The 19,316-nt window shown below is 37.6% G+C and overlaps 1 protein-coding gene across 2 annotated transcripts in view; it reads right to left on the bottom strand.

Moving 5' to 3' along the window:
• Nucleotides 1-1,539, bottom strand: part of rbfox3a (RNA binding fox-1 homolog 3a) — a 431,990-nt gene extending 430,451 nt beyond the window's left edge. For both annotated transcript variants that reach the window (XM_048170905.1, XM_048170904.1), the window contains exon 1: nucleotides 1,122-1,539. The gene's annotated coding sequence lies outside the window, so the exon portion shown is untranslated. The remainder of the gene's footprint in view (nucleotides 1-1,121) is intronic.
• Nucleotides 1,540-19,316: the final 17,777 nt, after the last annotated feature.

Genomic DNA, 19,316 nt, shown 5'->3' with positions numbered 1-19,316 from the left:
AAAAATACATCATGCTCATTTGTACTCCTATGGCATTTTGCATAGAAGATTACTCTTCCTAAAAAAAACAATCCTGAAATCCATTTTAAAGACTTCACTCTGTTACCTAACTGTTTACAGGCTAAGGGTAACACCGTGTTCTCGCTTTAGCTGTCAGCTATGCTACACTGCTTGAGCAAACCGTCACAAGCAAGCCGAATGTGACACGCTGTTCTCTGTCTCACTGTCTGTATCCCTTTCTCTCTCACTCTCTGTCCGGTCATCCGAAGAGGAAGCAAACCTCTCACTTTCTTCTCATCCAGCACTCAAACCCACATATACACACACACACACACAAAAATTCTACAGTATAAGACACAGTAAAGGCTTACGCATGTCACTACATATCCAAATGATAAAACAAAGAAGAATACAGATATACAAAAGGAAACTCACTCAAAATTGAGTTATGCAATAAAACTGCAGAATATTTGATTATTTTACATTTCTTTCTATATTTAGCTGTGAAATCCACACCAAGATGTGACAAAAAAAAAAAATCCTTAAAACAACAAAAGATACAAGATATACTTCTCAAAATATGAAAAGAGTCTGAAGTATTCAAAGTAAACAATAGCACCACTTCACACACTGTCCATTTCAATTAAAATGAAGAAGAAAGAAATATGGATGACACTCTTTGAGATGATGCTGTCCTTTCATTTTTGACTCTCTGCCTTCTCATAAAAATGCAAGGATCTGAGGTACATCATGACAGATAAGTGCCCTGTTTCTGGGATAAATGAAAAGTGAGGTGCACTTTTGAATAACACATGTGAGAAAACGCGACTACGAATCTCCACACGCAGTTCTGGATGCGTTGAGTGCCACTTAAATTCACGAAGTGCCGCGATTGCCGGAGGATATTTGTTTCATCTAAATGAAACCAATCATTCAGCGCGAATCTAAGCGACCAAGCGCAGAGTTTTATCAAAGGTTAAAAAGCAGCCGTTGACAACACACCTGTCTTTAAAGATTCAAATATCATCGATTTACAACAATTAAAGAGTTTGTATGCTGTTTGTATGTAGGCTGGAGTGTGTGCCAGTGTAGAAGTGAAAGTAAGAGACTCGTGTACTCACAGTTTGAGCTGTCAGGTCACTCAGTTCTGGTGCTGTATCACAGGCTCATCTTTTCACTGTTTATCCCACCATAGGACAGAGAGAAAGAGAGAGAGAGATGGGGGGGTATTTCCTTTTCTCCAGCTCTGTTCACACAAGTACAACTGAAAAGAGAGGGAGGAAAGAGAGAGAAAGAGAGAGAGAAAGTAGGATGGTTTTCGATGTGATCTGGTTGGCGGTCCTGCTACAAAGCGAGCGTCAGATTCAGTAGTGCTGCTTCTTTGGCGTGCCGCGCGTCTTCACACATAGCCGAGAGCCCGGTGCGGTCAACCACACGCGTCTGTGGTGTGTGTATGTGTGTTTACGTTCACACAAGCGGGGTGTATGTGTGTAAGCGGTGGGTTTGTGTGTGTTGGGGAGGGTGCTTGGGCTTTCACTCACTGGCTGTGCCTTACACTGTAAGAACACATCAGAGAGAGAGAGAGAGAGAGAGAGAGATGAGGGTGGGAGGGACGGACAGGGAGGAAGGAGGAGGAGGAGAGACAGAACGCGGAGGTGGAGAGGATGCACTGACAGTTTCACGCGAGCCCTTCTCGGAAGGCTCCGACCGCTAACGCAGGCTGACAGGTACTGAACGATAGAGACGAGAGGCAGCTATAGCCCTGTATTCGTTTTCTGCCATCGTTCTCTCAATCTCTAATCCGCACTAAATTTATACCATTTCTCCGACACAATACATACAGGCACATGCACATTCAGCAATCATATTTTCCTTTGTCTTGTAATGCAAGACAATTAAAAGCATGCTTACAGTTAACCTTGATGACCGCCATATGTAAATACATTTGATGTTTGATTTATACCATGCAATTTCCGCATGTTGAAGCTGCCCGGAAAGTGACGCTTAAAAACAATATAAAACCCAAACATGGTCCATAAAGAGTTTCATCAAGAAATGCTGGGAGACGTCTTTAACTGATGGTGTAAATTAAGGATATAAAGTGTGGAAACTCTATGGCAGCCCCATGGGCCCCTGAGCGCTCAATGCTGTCAGGGTAGACTACACTCCACTGATTTCAATTAAAAGCTAAATTAGCCATTTGAACTCTGATCTTAACACTGTGATGTAATTCATGCCTTGCTATCAGATAACGCGTCTCATAAATTACACCTGGTACTACTTCACCTCATCAATAATGCTTTATCTGCATTATCAAAATCAATGGACTTGTTGCCGTGGTGATTATTGCGGGTCATCATGTCATCATCACACTATCAGAGTATGTTGCATGCCAATATGCATAATTACAGTTATGAACTTTCAGACCAATGTATATAGGCTAAAATGTAATGTATCATAATATAACATATACACTAGTATTTAAAACTTTGGGTTTGACAGGTTTTTTCATGTTTTTTTATTCCCACCAAGGCTGCATTTTTTTTTATTAAAAATACAGTAAAAACAGTAATACTGTGAAATATTACTTGTGTTACTCTTTAATATATCACAAAGCGTAATTGTTTTCTGTGATGGCAAAGCTGAATTTTCAGCATCATTACTTCAGTCTTCAGTGTCATATGATCCTTTAGAAATCATTTTAATATGCTGATTTGGTGACTGAGTGACATTTATTAATACAATATTAATAATACTATCATTTTTTATTTTTTGGGGGGGAAACAGTGATACATATTTTTCAGGATTCTTCGATGAATAAAAATCTCAAAAGAACAGCTTTTCTTTGATATAGCATTATTTTGTAACATTATAAATTGTCTTTACTGTCACTTTTGATCAATTCAATGCATCCTTGCTGAATAAAAGTATTAATTTCTTTCAAAACCTTACTGATCCCAAATGTATACTATAGAATAATATATCTGCTACTTCAAAAATCTCAAAAAATATCTGTGAGTAATTTATTTAAGAAAAAAAATAGCTCATCAATGACAGTCATCATTTTTAGTCATTATCAATTTGAATAAAAGTCAACTGTTTATTGCTTTGAACTCATTCTTTTCTATAGGGCAGCTAACACAAATTTGCAAAACAGCTAGATGTATGCAACACAATGGGACAAAATGAAGATGCCTTGAGACATCAAGGGTTTTTAAAAGTAAAACAACAGTTTTAGCTAGCTTACATTTACATAAACACAGGATGAAATAATGCATCTGAACGGACCCCACGTTCAAGAACAAAGAGCATCAACTTTTCATAATAAAAAACAGGAAAACACAGGCACAGTCAGACACGCGCATACACATAATAAAGCCCCAGTGTTTTCACTCATCCACAGTGTGGATTCCCAGCAGTCACTAATCATATCAGGTTAACTCTGTGGGCCTGAAATGGATCCCAAAGCAGCAGCCTGTTCACAATGCGACTAAACTAGGATTTCCCCACTCACACCTGCCCTTCTCTCAGCCCCATCACCGACACTCAGCACCTCCATTAACAGGTTCACACAGGTGCCCTCAGCTTCCACCACACGGCTACACAAAGAATAACAATAGCCGACATTATAAAGAGAATAATGGCATTAATAGCAGACTGCAGCCTCTCTCTTTGCTAATTGGCTTGTCTGCTAGCAGCCTCCACTCCAAGGGTCATGGGATTTTGTGGGTGGCATCTGTAAATAGCTAATCAGCTCCCCAGGCGCTCGCTACACTTCAGAAAGTATTTCTTTTGAATTCGTAATAATAACGGGAGGAGGACTGTCGGGGAGGGGATTGGGGGGGGCCGTGCGGGGGGGTTGTTGGATAACGACGTATGGCTAAGATAACTGCCAGAGACAACAGAGGCGAAAAATAAATAATGAAGCGCCGATTGTTATTCCTGCGCAGCCAACAGAAGCTGTTTGAAGTGCAGACTCGCCTTTATCTTGTCACACTGGAAGAAGAAGAAGAAAAAAAACATTGCCAGCCCAGACGCAATAAAGATGTCTTTGACGCTTTTGGAGAATGACTAACAAGATTTGAGGTGTGAGGGGGTGAAGTGGGGTAAAGCTAACATGGCTGTCGAGAATGTACGGCTGTTTTAGGAGCGTGGTGATGAGGTATGCAGAAGTTGAGCAAAGCAGAGATGGAATCGTGATTCCTGAGACACTTATGTTTCCTGATAATGTCAAGCTGCCAATAACAAGGGGAAGGGACAGGCCGCTCTCCAGTCTGATGTTCTAACGAAAAATCTGCAAGAGAAGGACTGAGATGTTATGACCGGCTGTTGATGTGATTCGTAAGGATTCAAAATCAACAGTAATTGACAGATGCTACATAATTATATTAATTATATTTATAACATATGATACAGTTAAGCAACATTACGTGACCAAGAGTGCCGTTTTTCTGAAAATGTGAGAATAATTTCATACAACAGTTCAAAAAACAAGTAGATACATTTAAATCACTTACATTTTAGATGCAATATTGACTGTTTTTTTCTGTTTCTGCAGCAAAATAGTTCCAAACAAAGATCACAGTAGAACAATAGCGCATCTCAGCAACACTCAACCGTGTTTCATTGCTGAATGATGCAGCATTTTGAACAAATCGGTTGAGTCAAAGATTCAATGACCCATTTATAAACAACTGCCTCATTCTTGAATGAATCAGCCGTTTGAACAAATCATATGAACAAATGACTCAGTTAAGACGGTCACTTGCCGACACCTACTGTCAATTCAGTTTCATGTTTAAAAGTATCATTCTTTCCAACATTTCTTATTTTTATAATCAAAAAAATATTTAAAACACTCTCATAACATTATTTAATGCAGCTGTATTTTTTTAGTGTAAATTATTTAATTTGATTAACAGCTATTGTCTTATTATTCTAATTCAATTTATTGATCAAATTTAAGAATTTAAAATGAAAGATGGAGCATACATTTAATAAGTTTAGGAAAAAACGCCCTTCATAAAGGTTAAAAAAATGCCCTCAGGGTAAATATTACAAATATGCAGATTTAAATATGTCACAAAGCCTAACTTTTTGAAGTCAGAAACAGCAGTGCTACCAAGTTAAAAAGTTAATTCCAAACCCTGAAATCGTAATTTTGGTTTTGGTTTTCACACTCAAAAAGTATTCTCGTCACTTCATAAAGGTGGAACCACTGCAGTCATGTTGACTATTTTAACAATGTCCTTAGTACCTTTCTGGACCTTGAAAGTGGTGGTTAAATTGCTGTCTATGGGGGATAAATAAAAAAAACCCTCTCGAATTTCATCAAATATATCTTCCTTTGTGTTCCCAAGATGAATTAAGGTCTTACGGGTGTGGAACGACATGAGGATGAGTAATTAATGACAGAATTTTCATTTTTGGGTGAACTAACACATTAAGTCAAAATTATTGCCCTGTGCGCCGTCTGTTTGGCATGCATGCGTTCATTGAACTCTAAGTTTAACAAGATGCTTGTTGTCAGAATATGCAAAATGGAAATACCAACGGGATGTTCTAACATTTACAGTTAAAGTTATGTGTTCGGGAAAATACGTGTCAAAGGCATTAAACGTCACACACGTCTGTTAAAGCACGAGAGGGCAAAACACTGTAAACGCTTATGCTTTTGTTTGAAGCGCTTATATTTATAAAGCATTCTCATGATTTGGACAACTTGGATCATGTACCTTTCCCTTCGCTATTTTTCATATGCGTTTTGTCCATAGAAATGGGTTATTCACTACTGTAAAGTAATGCGACTGGCTGATGGGCACAGCGCGCAGATGCGACTAATCGATAATCAAATTCGTTGTTGATTATTTTCCTTATCGATAATATGTATGTTAACAAGAATTTAAAAGTGCTTTTATTATATATTATATTATTATATTATATTATATTATATTATACATTTTATTATATAATATAAGCTTCACATTTATGCATTTAAATCCTCCAAAAATTGTCCCCATTTGCTTGTATTGTTAATGCAGTAACCTCAATTTTCACCCTAGTCCCCAACCAGGGAAAAGTCAAACAAATTTGTAGTAATTGAAATTTTGCCACAAACGTTGTCAATTGAGCTTAATTTGTATTAAATCCGGAATATCCCTTTAAGAGCCCTGACTATTTCTGTGAAAATACTGCTGAATATGCTCAAAAATCCTTTCAAAACTCACCATCCAGTTATTATGAGGTTAGACCATTTTTTAGACTCCTAGGGCTGCTGTCTTTCTCTGTTCCATCCTCACTTTTGACAAGTGTGTGCGTGTGTGTGTGTGTGTGTGTGTGTGTGTGTGTGTGTCTGTGTGTGACAACCTCACAACCAGTCACCTCCTCAAACTGATCGCTCTACGGCTCTATGCTTCCCTGAACACCACCACATTATACTGCTACAATGCTCTCACAATCACTGCAATTAAGCCTGGGCGAATCATACCATGCCACTGCAGCTCAGGGCTCCAGCACACAGACAGTTCAGTGGCCAATAACATTATACATGTCTGAGAGGGGGTTACAACATTATACATTACAAAACGTTATCACTTCTTTTTAAAAGTTTTGATATTAAAGTGAAGTGATACACGTAGACACTGCTCAGTTTCAAATTATCTTTCCATTTAAGTATCAACTTTCTCAAGTTTTTCTACTAAAATTTCTAATAAAACAATGCCTCATTCACTAAACATGCATACACACCTACAATTTAAATTTCAATTCCTGAATCCTGAATAAATTATGATAAGTATGCTAAATAAATAAATAAACAAACAAACCTGAAACCACAAAGCACATAAATCACAGTGGGCTTAACATGGAATGTGTTGAAATAAATTAATGAATAAATGAATAATAATAATACATGTAAAAATGTATTGAATTACATAGAAATAAGGTATCAGTAATGGAAACATAACTAACTAATTCAGGTAATGCTAACTTGCTAATTGGTAACATAATGCTTTGATTAGCATAGCAATTGCTGAATGGGTAAGGCAATACAGAACATTTAACATACCTATTCTCAAAAACTTGTTCAGTCTTCTAAATTAACATAGCAAAACATTTAACACTACTAAATCTCCCACTTAACATTAATCTTGCACAAAAAAACATATAACATAACTTTAGCATTTACTCTCCCTTTTGGGTGCCATGGCAAAGCATGCTGGGAAGTTGAAATCCCAGCCCAGTTTCAGTTTAATTTAAGTTAATCTAAATTAAAAGAAACAAATTCATTAAACTCAAAACAATGAAACAATTCAGATTACTTAAAATGTGTCAGTTTTGTGAAATCAGAAGAAAAAGGCAGTTCAAAAACTCATAAAAGTTCATTTGTTTGAACTAATTTATTTAATTTTTTAATTTAGGTTTTCCCTACTCAAACCAATTAATTATTTTGAGCGTTTGGGTTCATCATTGACTGATGGCTAATAAAGTATAGAGCAACACATTTATTATTTAATTATAATTTTGTAAATATAAATGCAGTTCATATTGAAATCTCTGACTTTGACTGTACTTGTCTGGGCACCACTGGAGACACTGTTGAGATCCATTTTGAAATTTTTTGAGATACACGTGAGATGCAAGCAGAGGGAGATTTCTCCATTCTCACATCAAAAACATGTCCCAAGTAACTAATCTCTGAACATTTTCAACATTTTGATTTTTAAATATTTGTTCTCTTAAAGGCAATCTGTAATATTAATGGTAGAAAACAGTACTAAAACATTTTTCATCCTTTTAGGCTAACAGAAAAACAGCAACATTAAATCATTTAGAGGCAAAAGCTGTCTGGAAAAGCAGTTTACTCTGCACACATTTGTTACAAAAGTGTTGCTTTTGTGCTTCCACAAACTACATCTCAGTTACACTAATTACACAACGTACCACAAAAGACACTACGTGACGCAATCCCTGTATTGCAAATGCCCTCTGCGCAATGTTCATTTTCCTTGTTCAACTTAGTCATTTTTAACTGGCTTCACACTAAATCAGCAGAGGTGTGTGTTTGTACGTGTGCCACTGTATGACTGTGTGCGTGTCGTCCTGTGACCCAGAGGCAGTGTGCAGCGAGAGGTCCTCTCGCCCTGATGCAGAGAGAGATGCTCCAGCATGAAGGCCCTGATAATATCAGGATAACAAGAGCTAATTAAATTTGGTGTGATCGCTGGAGAGTGAATTATTTATTGAGAGAGCACGAAATGCTACTTAACTCACAGCAGCTCGGATTTACTTCTCGTTTCAAGTCCGGCCCATCTCTGAGCTTTTCTACAAAAGGTGCATGGTGCTCTTCTGACAGCAAAAAATAAATCCTTAATAAAGCATGGAAACTGTTTGCTGGCTGTTAATTATCTTCCCAAGAACTGAAAGCGTTTTTGGGAAGAGAGCAGTTTCCAGCATAAAAACATGTTTTAATATCACGGCCCATATTTGTCAGGTCACTGCAGTCATGTGTCTAATTAATGTAGATAATTTGAGATAAACAAGTTGTAATTAATTAGTGACACTAGGTTGCGAGCATGTAAATTAGTATCATTTTTTCTATATAAAGTCACATTAAAGCATCAGTTCTGCACTATACGGATACTTCAGAACCATTATTTACCTGTAATATTTATGTCAGGCAATATGGGGACATTTCACCTCACATTGGTATGAGCAGGTAATGTTCTTACCCCAAAGATTAAGACCATCAATCTGTCAAGGACAATGAAAGCCTTTATTACTTCCTTAATTGTATTCAAAGGATAATTTCATCGATGACCTGTGCAGCTTATTGATGAAGCAGGGTAATCTAAATCCCTATAAGCACACTGCAGGTGCATTGATGAAAAGTTGGCCTTGGTGGGGGCGCAGGAAAACTCCCCTCTTCCTGCATTATCACAGTACGCAACTCTAATGAATACAAAGTGAACAGCACATCAGCTAGGATAAGAGCTCTTCTGTCCAGATTAATGAAATCTATTTTACACAAAGGGTCATTAAGTTTACAAAAGAGGGAGTTAAGAGCTCTTAGTGTAGTTTGTGTGAGATAAAGATGTTTCGGTGTCAAGTGAAAGTGTCAATATGTTGCTCTTTTTTGACAGACAAGGTCAAAACTGACATTACTGTATGTCAATGTGCATGCAAAAAATTACCATTAGAACGCTAGGGGTACAGTATAGGTATGTGTTTTCAAACCAACCTTACAGGAAAACCTAACTATTTTACAAGGTGGCAATTTTAATTTTTTTTTTAGGAAAAAGCAAGCATGAAAGTCCCCTAACCCCACCCCTAAACATAACTGCCACTATGAGGCGCAAGCAGATTTTATGAAAGCATAAGACTGAGATTGTACAAATTTATACAAATTAGTTCAATTTGCCCAAATCTGGTTACGAACTGTCATGAAATTGTGTTGAGTGTTCTGACGTTGGTTCATGCCTGACCTATCCATCATGCAGTTAAATAAATACGGTTTTATAGTTTTAGCTCATACAAATCAACAAAGTTCAAAGTTCTTTTCATTTCTAAAAGCCATCCAACCATCAGCTTGCAATTTACAATAAAAGTGCTGTGTTCCTGAAATACTTTTTGCAAGATGAATGTGGCCTAGACAGGGCTTTGGGGTGGAATCTGGTATCTTAATTTGATGTGGATGGATGTTTTATTTTTTTTTTTCTAAAAATGACTTAGTGTTCTAGCCATTTAGATGGTAAGCAGTGCATTTTACAATTTAAAAGTAAACAGATTCACTAAAAATCACAATAATAAGTACAAACCTGATTCCAAAAAAGTTGGGACACTGTACAAATTGTGAATAAAAAAGGAATGAAATAATTTACAAATCTCATAAACATATATTTTATTCGCAATAGAATATAGATAACATATCAAATGTTGAAAGTGAGACATTTTGAAATGTGATGGGCAGAGGATCACCAATTCTGCGGCGAAAAATAGTGGAGCAATATCAGAAAGGTGTTTCTCAGAGAAAAATTGCAAAGAGTTTGAAGTTATCATCATCTACAGTGCATAATATCATTCGAAGATTCAGAGAATCTGGAACAATCTCTGTGCATAAGGGTCAAGGCCGGAAAACCATACTGGATGCCCGTGATCTTCGGGCCCTTAGACAGCACTGCATCACATACAGGAATACTACTGTAATGGAAATCACAACATGGGCTCAGGAATACTTCCAGAAAACATTGTCGGTGAACACAATCCACTGTGCCATTCGCCGTTGCCGGCTAAAACTCTATAGGTCAAAAAAGAAGCCATATCTAAACATGATCCAGAAGCACAGGCATTTTCTCTGGGCCAAGGCTCATTTAAAATGGACTGTGGCAAAGTGGAAAACTGTTCTGTGGTCAGACGAATCAAAATTTGAAGTTCTTTTTGGAAAACTGGGACGCCATGTCATCCGGACTAAAGAGGACAAGGACAACCCAAGTTGTTATCAGCACTCAGTTCAGAAGCCTGCATCTCTGATGGTATGGGGTTGCATGAGTGTGTGTGGCATGGGCAGCTTACACATTTGAAAGGCACCATCAATGCTGAAAGGTATATCCAAGTTCTAGAACAACATATGCTCCCATCCAGACGTTGTCTCTTTCAGGGAAGACCTTGCATTTTCCAACATGACAATGCCAGACCACATACTGCATCAATTACAACATCATGGCTGCGTAGGAGGAGGATTCGGGTACTGAAATGGCCAGCCTGCAGTCCAGATCTTTCACCCATAGAAAACATTTGGCGCATCATAAAGAGGAAGATGCGACAAAGAAGACCTAAGACAGTTGAGCAACTAGAAGCCTGTATTAGACAAGAATGGGACAACATTCCTATTCCTAAACTTGAGCAACTCGTCTCCTCAGTCCCCAGACGTTTGCAGACTGTTATAAAAAGAAGAGGGAATGCCACACAGTGGTAAACATGGCCTTGTCCCAACTTTTTTGAGATGTGTTGATGCCATAAAATTTAAAATCAACTTATTTTTTCCTTAAAATGACACATTTTCTCAGTTTAAACATTTGATATGTCATCTATGTTGTATTCTGAATAAAATATTGAAATTTGAAACTTCCACATCATTGCATTCTGTTTTTATTCACAATTTGTACAGTGTCCCAACTTTTTTGGAATCGGGTTTGTACACAAGTTGCACTGATACGGATTCATTATTTGAAGTTTCAGTTTATTTTGAATTTTAATTAACTTATGCTGGCTCTCAGAATAACTAATAAAGTCACACCATTAGAATAGCTGTCAAATTAGCCAAAAACACTCAACATAAATGTAAAACCAAACAATTTCAAGATGACATAATAAAATTAAGAATGTAATTTTACAAAACGGGTGCCAGTCAGGAACCCTTCATAAAAAAGACTAACAATGAATAGCTCATGCCAGCTTTTATTACAGTATGTGGTAATATAGTAAAAAAATGTTTTTTAAAAAAAACGTTTTGCCATAATTATAGCCCAGCATGCATTTATTAACTCAAAATTTTTCATTTATTTAAAAAGGCACCTATTTCTTAAAATGATTTGAATGAATTTAAACAATGCAATTGAGTCCAGAGTTGAATTACTGCTAAAAATGAATTTCTCAATAGCCATCAACAGATAAATCATATGTGGAACAATAAGAAATGACTGGAAACGACTTTGAACAAGTAAATCGAAATGAGGCAAAAGTAAATAGGATGAAGATACATTTTCTGAGGGAGCAATTTCCCTGGGAATGAAAATAGATGTTTTTTCAAACATTTTTATACAAAAATAAATAGTTAAAATGCTATTTTTTTTGTTTAATTATGTTAAATGTCAGGCAGAACTATTTCTGCTACTTGGAGGTTTATAAACTGTTAATTGCACTACTAACGTACATCCTGATGAACAGAAAGGTGTGTGACGGTTAAGTCACAACACTTATTTAAAGCATACAGATTCTGAAAAGGGATTTATTTATGGCCCACATTTCAAAATCTTTAATGTCATAAATTAGGGATAAAAATACTAAAACATTTACCCATTTGACACTCCACCACATCTTAACCACTCTGAAGATATCGGGGTCTGAGACGACTAAGTTTAGCAAGGTTGGGGAGTTAATGCTGAACTGAACCTTCATGAGGAAAGTCTGTGGGCAATCAGCAGACAGAACATTTGATGTGGAAGGCATTAAGATTCAGTGCAATTTGCATAATGCCTTTAGGTCCACCATAGACATTAATTACATTGATAATGCATTCATTTTTCACTTTGCATACCACTCCAGTCGTTAAGCACTCTCCTGTCTTACTCAAAGGTCAGTTTTAATCACCGACTATGCTAAAACAGATGTTTTATTACAGCCCCTCATTATGCTTTGTTCAAATTAGGGTATATGATCACTGAGAACTCATTCGACTATGCCCGGCCCATCTCATAACCTTGACTGAAGGATGTTCTCACCTGTCAACCAGGAATGTCTCAGCTCTGTAGGGTTCTTTTTTTAGTAGCATTTACTAGAATAGTAGCATGTAGGAGTATGCTTTATTTGCTCACGAACACATTACGTAATAGGAGAGCCACTTTCACAAACAATTACATGCATTACATTTTTTAGCACAATTGCAAAAATTAAAATGAAACTGAAATAAATTAATAGTCCACTACGGACTCTTAGCTTAATGAAAAGAACAACAGGTGTGCTAAATATTACATGACTTTTGCAGATTTAGTGGTGCTCTGACGTGGTTTGGTTTCATACCATACGTAAACTTCAAGTAATACAATGTCGGTGGAAGTTGTCAAGGTACACAACAGGGTTACTGAGTGCGTCAACTTCTGTCTAACTGCATCAAAAGTATGAATGTGCTAAAAGTACTTTACCGTAATGTCTTTCTCACATGAGGATGGTGTGACAAAGAGAGTCGGTCCAAAATTGCACCACCAGTCATTTTCATTAACAACCTCGTTTTAATTAAACATTGATTACCTGCTAATTAGTCTAATGATCGTCCCCAGATGAGGGAGACCAGGTACAGAAAGTGACAGAGGAGAAAAATGAAGGATCTGAAGCAAATGAAAATTGTATTTGAGATCCCTGAGGGCTCACTGTTTTGTGATTATTTTTGCTTTTATAAATGAGGCCTTCACCATGCATTTCTCTAATTTATGTTTGTCTGATGGCTCCCATATGACTGATGCATAGAAGATTGAGTATGTGCACATTTTCATCAAATTTGGGAAATTTCCTGCCACTGGAAAGCAATAAATAAATTCAAAAAAAGCCTGTGTCTGGCACACATGCAAATTAATCTCCATTGTGATAACAGAGAAATGTGGTAGTTGGGGCAAAGCTACTTCGCAGCCCGTAATAGCTCTGCATCGAACATCCCGCAGCAAAATCTCAAAACCAGACCTCTGGATTTATCAGGTACATCCTCCATCTCCTCTGCGCAATCACGCTTCTTCATCACTCCAGGCGACGGTTTACATCATGGTGTGCACATGCAATAACAGCGCGAGGGAAGGTGAAAACCCCAGTCGATCCTCATTTCTCATTCTGTCTCGTTCACCTTTACCTATTTATCAGCAAACTGACAACAACATTCTCAAAGTTGCATCAATATCGGGAGAAACTCTGCGGCATGCATCCCTATAAGCGCAGCCTAAACAGTAGCTTGCGTCTGCTGTCGCATGCGGTGTGGGATTCGCTCATAAATAAAATAAATAAATAAGTCGGTGGATGAATAAATAAATGTTTTGCAAAAGCCCCGTGATGAATAATGAATGTGTCATTCTTCGCTCCATTATTCTTGTTTGCTTTGATACAGGCTTTCTTGTTTCTCAGTCACAAGAATATTTCATCGCATCAAATACCCCTCCAGTGCTGACTGTCAGCATTAATGCACAAGTGTATGATTTAAATGTTTTATACTCCCTTTGTTCTCCACCATGGTTGATTCATTAGATAACCCACAACTGCCAGACCTTGAAGACATAGTTCAAATGAAAAGCATTAAAAAGGAGAAACCAACGAAACAGTGGCTTGATTACAGTAAAAACACAGCACCTGATAACAGCAGGGGCGATCTGGAATGTGAAGGGGAAGCAATATAAAATCAGCTATGTTCATGAATATTATAGGGATAGTTCACCTAAAAAAACTAAATTGTCATCATTTACACATCGTCATGCTGTTTCAAATCTGTATGACTTATTCTATGAAATGCAAAACGAGACATTTTGATTAGATTGCTGGCTACTTTTGTCCATGCTATTACAATGAAAAGAACCTAACGTTTTTAAGCTAAGATGTTTTTAAATGGATTTAAATGCCATAGAACGAGTTTTCTGTGAGAGAAGACTGACATTTAAATTGTTATTCACTGAAATCCACCTTATCTCTGCTTGGAGCATTCACAAGTTTATAAATTGAGTTAATCTGTTAATTTGAGAAGCAGTGATGTCCGATTCATAAACAAATCAGATCTTTTTAATTAATCAATTATGGCAGTTCAGAATGATCCATTCATACATTACAGAAAATCAGTTATAAAGTTCAATCCACTGACATTTGGTCATACTGGTTCCTCTCATTCTGGAGAGGATGATTATCAGAGAAAAAAGACTTAAATTTCTGACACAAAGCTATCATACATTCTTAAAATTCAAGGTTCTTTACTGGCATTAAAGGTGCTAAAGAGGATGTTTTGTTTTATACATTTTTGCAATATTACTTGAAACTGTCTTTACTAACTGATAAAAGACTATTTATTAGGTGCACTGAAAGGAATAATATTAATATACATCATCTGTACACGAGGTAGGGCCTTAAAAACATCAGCCAATTGGCAGTGATTGACAAGCCAGAGGGCCAATCGCGTAAACGATTGGCCCTCTGGCTTGTCAATCACTGCCGTGACGTTCCTTGTGAGAGACGTGCGCGGATTGGCCCTCTAGCTTGTCAATCACTGCCATGACGTTTCTTGTGAGAGACGAGCGTGGCTGCGCGCTCCAGTAACTTTCCACACTCCACAGGTGCTGCATGCAATGTTTTTGTCAGGAGACAGGAGTAACAACTGCAGATTATGAGTTACCTGCGGTGAGTCCGACATAATGAATCCACTAACACAACACAGCGAATGCCGGTGGTAAACACTCGTGTTCCAAGAGTTTTGGGAGGCGTTCCTTCGAAGGAGGGGGGTTGTTCTTACGCATGCGCTCATTTCAAAAACTCAGTAACAGTCTTTGGTTTCTCAGTCGACGAAAAGATCCTCTTTAGCACCTTTAATGGTTCCATTAAGAATCTTTACATCCACGGAACCTCTTCATTGCACAAAAGGTTCTTTATTTTGAAAGGTTATTTAGATTATTAAAGGGGTCATGACTTGAGAAATAAAATTTTCCTTAAAGGTTCCGTTCTTTGTGATCCCATGTTTCAAACTTTAGTTAGTGTGTAATGTTGTTGTTAGAGTATAAATAAAATCTGTAAAATTTTAAAGCTCAAAGTTCAATGCCAAGCGAGATATTTTATTTAACAGAAGTCGCCTACATCGAACGGCCAGTTTGGACTACATCCCTCTACTTCCTTCTTTAATGACGTCACTAAAACAGTTTTTTGACTAACCTCCGCCCACAGGAATACACAAGAGTTGCGTTTGTAGAGTGCGTTTGTCGCCATGTCGTCGAAACGCTGTTATTTTCATCCCGCAGTCCAATCACCGGGTCTGATTCCGGCTCAAATTGATAGGGTAAAATTAAAGACATGTTTACAATAACACTGAGCGCGTGCATCTCCACGTTATGGTAAGAGGCGTGACCTTTCCGGGCAAGGTTCGCTAAGCTGCTGTCGAATCACAACACAGGAACCACTGGCACAATCAGAACTCGTTACATATTTCTGAAGGAGGGACTTCATAGAACAAGGAAGTCATCAGCCCGTTTTTATGACAGCGGAAACAGCGGTATACAGATAAGTAAATTATGTGAAAAATACTGTGTTTTTTTACACGTGAAACATGAACACGTTACATTGCACACTATAAACACAATCAAAGCTTCAAAAAAACCACAAAAAACGGCACCTTTAATCTTTTTGACAAATAAGAGGTCTTTCGTACCATTAAAACATCCTGAATGTTTCATAGCTTAAAACGTCCTCCTCATTATTAACAAAGCGTTTAATTAAGCTCCAAAAATGTCTCGTTTTGATACTGTGGGACTTGTGACGTCACATGGGCAAATATACATTTGCATATGGCTGCCTCCAAACCAAGACATCGACGAATAGTTAACACATCATCGCACAATAGGCCCTCCCACTGGCATTCAGTCATTTAACGGCTGGAATTTGCCAACATTGGATGTGAGCGTCACGTCAAGTCATGTCAAGTCACGTCAAAAGCAAATAGATCCCATTATAATCACTGACACTGTCTACACTGGACACAGTATAGAGAATTGCGTTCAGTTTCTGACATACTCCACACACTTGAGTTTGTCAACAACAGGACAAAAAGAAGAGTGAAAGAACGTTCGCTTTGATGCGTCCAGTTTAAACAGCTCATTTGCATCTCTGTACAGACTCTGTACAGATCCTAGTGTCGGAAACAAGTGGATGGTTATTTTAATGGTGTCCCGGATTGTATTGAAGGATTATTTGTTTGTTCAGAGCATTTTGTTTTGTAAATGAGGCACAGTGCAATGGAGAGTTTGCATAGAAACTTTTATTGAAAGATGAAGGAGCTACAACGGATCATTTCAGACAGAGGGTCAGAATGAGGGTTTAAAATAATAATTTTTCCGCATTATACATTTATATTTTTTGTGCATAAAAAGCTTTATTAACATTATAAGTGAACATCAAGAAACATAATAAAAAGTCCATGTCATGACCCTTTTAAACATTCTTCACACTAAGAAGAAAAAGAACTGTGGCTTCAGAATAATTTGAGGTATTATGTTTAAATATGTGCATGAGTTAAAGTGCAACATTTTGCATTATTGTTATTGGAAGTTCCTGGAAATTACATAAAATAAAAACAACTGACAATGTAATACATTATTAAGAAGGTTCTCTCCAAACTGGATGCTTCACATAAACGCAGTATGTTTCTACGTGTGAAAATCTGCGTCTATCAATAATCATTAAATGGGATTAAAGAAAATGAAGTTATGGTTAATAGGTACAACATTCAAAGTTGAACCATTGTGTAACCCACTGACCCATTAGCTGGCATAATGAGACACCAACTGATATTAGCAAAGAGCTGCACGTCTGATGGTCGGATATACGTGACTCTTAGTTGATAGGAAAAGCTTTTCTCTTCTGAACTAATGCTTTGCCTGGATCAGAGGTGATTATGAGTTCAGTGGTGCGAACAGCAGTATCAAGATGGGCAATGGAAAGATCGATCTCCGTTTTTATGGAGTTAATTCAATATGGACTATTTAAAGCAACGGGGCGGAGGGAGAAATGAGATTGTATTTGCTGGGTATGGATTTTTGCCATGTGAAAGCTTCGGGTGCAAAAGGGGGGATGGTTTACAAGTCTTGACACTGTTTAAAAGATCTTCACACGTAGAAGGGTAATCACTGTAAATTACTTTTCATTGATTAGTCAATATTTTCAAAGATCATGTTGCTCTCGTCCTATTTGAAAGTCTTAACCTATTACTGGCGGAGAATAGAAACTTGTGCCATGTTCATTTCATAGTCGCTTATCGAGATCACACAAGTGCATACGACATGGAAAACACGCATCTAATATCTAAAGGCTAGAGATATAACCTTAAAATGTTACCTTCTAAGACACTGGTGTTGTTTAAGAACACAAATTTTACAGTGGAGAAAATTTGTATTTTACATTTGCTAGAAATATATTTTTAACTGCATGGTAAGATCTGTATATATATTGTTTTTCCATTTACAACAATAAGTTATAATTTTCTGTAGAGAAATTGCACAAAATTGTACAAATTTGAATGTGTATCCCTATATACTATAAATTGAAGTTGTAATATTACAACGAACAGGCTCAATTAAAGGCTGAACATGAAAATTAAAGGGATAGTTCACCCAAAAATTCATTTACTCACCCTCATGTCATTCCAAACAATGAAAAGCTGTTTTTGCCCATAAAATAAAAAGTCAGTGGTGTCCAAAAAACATGGGACCCCACTGGCTTTCACTGTACAAACAAAATGACATTTTTCAAAGTGTCTTTTGTAATCTTCAGAATAAAGAAAGTCATACCGGTTCGGAACGACATGGGAGTGAATGATGACAGAATGATAATTTTTGGGTTAACTATCCCTTTAGAAGTCAAAACCAGATCTGCGCCCATTTGACAAGCCCTGTTCTAACATACATTATGATATATCTAGAGTTCTCATGTAAGCTACATCTTCGGACTGTGTCCCTGGAATGTCATACAGCATGTGACAGATTCAGCGCACAGCATCCTCTCCCCATGCCAGGGAGGGTCACATGCTCTCTCTGCCCTATCATAAACAGGCAAGATGATTGATAAGCACACGCCAAATGCTTCCAGCGGTCTGCTGTGCACCGTGTTCCACTGTCAGAGTCATTTGTATTCATATTATGTAGATTAGTACTCTGAAGTCCTTTAAATACAAGAAGAAACCCCTGGAAAATTTCTTAACCTTCCATGTTAGTCTCTGACCCGTATCGATTCAAATCGAGTACATAAAAGTAAATATGAATCACTTGGCCAAGCAGTGAACCCTCTTTTGCACTAAGAAGCAGCTTTTGATTTGCGGCTATTTATCTTAATGAGTGCTGTTACTCTGTGAAGGGAACTCATGTGAAGGCTTGCAGTCATAGAGATATAGTGAATCCATCACTGTCAGACAGACGGGATCCTTACAGCAGACGGACAGTCTTTGAGTGATGTCGGGCCAGTAGGAAGAGGCCCGGGAGCGCTAGAAGCCCAAAGCTTGTTAACAACAGAGAGCAAGCACTGGCCAGACCTTCTCTACCAGACCTTTTGCCCCATACTGTCTTGCTACAACTCTGGCTAAAATGTGTCACACTGCCTGTTGTCATGTGAGCAGATTTGTCCCTTCATCACAGTGATGACATGCTGTTCCATTAACTAATAGCTTCGCTCTGGATGGCATGTCTCTCAGAACAAAGTGCCAAGCTCCATGAGACCATTTATGGCACCTTGCCACAGTGATGCAATGATAACGAAGACTAAAACTGTGGTTGAACCCTTTCTGCACGAGCACAACTCAAAAAAAAAAAATTTTATTCACAGAT

The sequence above is a fragment of the Megalobrama amblycephala genome, linkage group LG20, assembly GCF_018812025.1.
Source record: "Megalobrama amblycephala isolate DHTTF-2021 linkage group LG20, ASM1881202v1, whole genome shotgun sequence".
Lineage (NCBI taxonomy): Eukaryota > Metazoa > Chordata > Actinopteri > Cypriniformes > Xenocyprididae > Megalobrama > Megalobrama amblycephala.
The sequence above is the reverse complement of the archived record's forward strand: the minus strand, read 5'-3'. Positions and strand labels throughout refer to the sequence as shown.